Raw genomic sequence first — 2,983 nt, forward strand, 5'->3', positions numbered from 1 at the left:
AGAGAAACACCATCTGAAATAACTACCCTGAAATATCGACTTCTTCCTTTCCCAGTTTCTTATACCTTCAATGATGTTTGCCTCCTCTTACTCTCAAAGAAAAGTGTACACTCTTTATATTCAGACCTCTTTGTCCCCCCTATTCTCTGACAGAGCCTTAAAAAGAGGTATTTTAGCAAATATTTATGGATCCTTTACTTGTATGTTCAATCTCTGCCTCTTCACAAACTCTGGAATAATGTCAACAAAAATAATTTGTTATCATTATAGCAGCTAATGTTATTGAATAATTGCTATTTTTAGGTACTATGCTGTGTTTTATTCATTTTTATCAGTGAATCTCACAATAGTTCTTTAAAGTTGGTACCACTATTAAACCTATTTTATGTATCAGATTTAAAATAAAAAACGTAGAAAGATTAAGTAACTTGTTTATTACTTACTTGTTAAAAAGTGGCAAGGCTAAGCCTTGAGTCCAGACCCTTCTTATGGGAGTTCAAATTCATAACCACTGTACCACAGTGCTCCTAAAGTAGTCTCATAAAGAGGTAAGAATGGTCATGAATGCAACACGAGAGCGTAGACCCTAGAGATTTAATCAATAACATACACCAAGACCTGAAGAAAACAAAGATACACTGTCCTCCTGTATGTTTGGAGAACGATTTATTTCTGAAAAAATCTCCCATTGGTTAATTCTATGCCAACCAGTATAATTCGCACTAAAATTAATTGTATAAAATTACTTTAATATTTGCCAAAGTATACATAAGGTGGTCAATGTATTGTATTTGGCTGCCAAAAATTTTCAAGGAGAAAAATAGAAACAAAAGCGGTCAATAAAGTAAGACAATGGTGAAAGCAGGGCTCCATGCTGGTGGCCGACTTCTCCATTTGCATTCCTTCCTGTGCTGATTGCACCTTAACAGGACAGGTGCCCACATGTCCTCCTGCGACAGCCAGAAGCCCTGTGCTACAACCGCTCACAAAGGCCCAGTTATTCGTCATAATGTGAAGAGACATCTCGCAAGCCCAAAATGGGTTATTATGTTAAAATATCTCATACCTTTCTAAATAGATATCTATCTGTGTATGCGTGAGCCAGATTGTTGAGTGGTAAAATTCATTACTGAAAAATATAAAAGCTCCCAAAATAATAATCGAAAAACTCATGGAATTGCCAATAAAAATCTCCATTCTGGTGCACATAATTTGGAAAGGAAGCAGGCAAGTTGTTAAAAAGGTCAACTGGCAAATATGCAAGGATCATCGAGAGATTTTTTTTAAAGGAAACTGATGGGAAGAGAGGAGGACCTGTCCTACGAAAGTCAGAGCACACTGTTACACTGCAGTGACGGCCGCGGTAGAAGTGAAGCCAGCAGAGAGTGCATGTAGGAGCTGGATATGCAAAACAGATGGCATTACGGGGCCAGCAGTTGGCGTAATGGCTATGTTGCTGGACTCCCATGTAGTCGACTGCAATTTGAGTCCTGGACCCGGTGGCTTAAACTCATGCCAGGCGCATTTGCATGTGTGCCCAAAATCCGGAGAGGACATTGGAGGCCACAATACTGCGGCATGACCATACCTCCAGGGAGGGGTGATTTCTCGCTTTCTATCTCTCTGTCTCTTTCTGTATTTCTGGAGAGCACACGCCCTATAGTAAAAATCTCTAAAAAAAAAGCAGCAAAAAAAAAAAAAAAGATGGCATTTCACATAATACCAAAGCATTAATTATAAATACATTATGTGGAAACAGTTTGATATCCACTGGGTGGACAAAAATCACTTTAGATCTTTGCTTCGCCATGTAATTATCGTGTAATATTAGCATTTGAAAAATTCTGCTTTTCCTTTATCTCTCTTAATAATGCCCATAAAGGGGGGACCAGCAGTTAGCATAATGGCTATGACGCTGGACTCTCACGTGGTTGACCGCCATTCGCGTCCCGGACCCGGTGACTTAAAACTCATGCCGGGTGCATGTGCGTGCGTGCCCAAGATCCCAAGAGGAGAATGGAGGAGAAGGGATTGCGGCGTGGCCATCCCCCCGAGGGGTGATTTCTTGCTTTCTGTCTCTATGTTTCTCTCTGTCTGGCGAGCGCACGCGCCCTATAGCAAGGATCTCTCCAAAAACAAAAAACAAAAAACAAATAATGCCCATAAAGTCTTTTATTATTAAAAAAAAAAAAATAGAATAGGGGCCACCAGGTGGCATAGTGGTTAAGGGCGTCGGACTCCTATATGGTCAGCCATAGTTCAAGTCCTTGGCCTGGAGGCTTGCTTTTTTGCTTTCACTCTTTCTCTCCCTCTCACTCTCTCGCTCTGTCCCTCTCTGCTCAAATTAAAATAAAATAAATAAATAGTAAAGTTAAATAAAATTATTTTATAAAAAGAATAAACATTCATAACCCCACCACTCAACTTGAGCCGATTTTAATAAATGGCAGAACGGGGACTGGCAAATGATGTACTGGTTACGTCACTGAACTCACACGTGGTCAGTCAAACTCAGCAGCTTAGAACTCACGCCGTGCGCCTGTGCGTGCGTGCCCAATATCCCAAGAAGAGAATGGAGGAAAAAGGATTGCAGCATGGCCATCCCCCAGATCTTTCACTTTCTGTCTCTCTGTCCCTCTCTGTCTATCCAGAGAGATAGGTGCACACATGCCCTATAGCAAAAATCTTTCTCAAATATATAAATAGATAATTAGTAGAATGGTTCCATGGTTTGGTGGTTAGTGTAGCTGGATTCTACATGGCCAACTGTGCAGTTCAAGTCCCAAACCCCGTAGCTTGAGAAACACGCTAGGCACATATGTATGCATGTCTTGAAAGGTTTTTACCAGAGTGTTACGGAAACGGCGACCCCAATCAACCACAAAAGTCGGTCCTTGATGTAAAATACAAGAGGCTTTATTGCTAGTGCGCTAGGACTCCACTCTCAGTCAAGGAAGACATGAGAACGAGTGAAGTCCCGAAC

The sequence above is a fragment of the Tupaia chinensis genome, unplaced genomic scaffold, assembly GCF_000334495.1.
Source record: "Tupaia chinensis unplaced genomic scaffold, TupChi_1.0 Scaffold144269_1, whole genome shotgun sequence".
Taxonomy (NCBI): domain Eukaryota; kingdom Metazoa; phylum Chordata; class Mammalia; order Scandentia; family Tupaiidae; genus Tupaia; species Tupaia belangeri.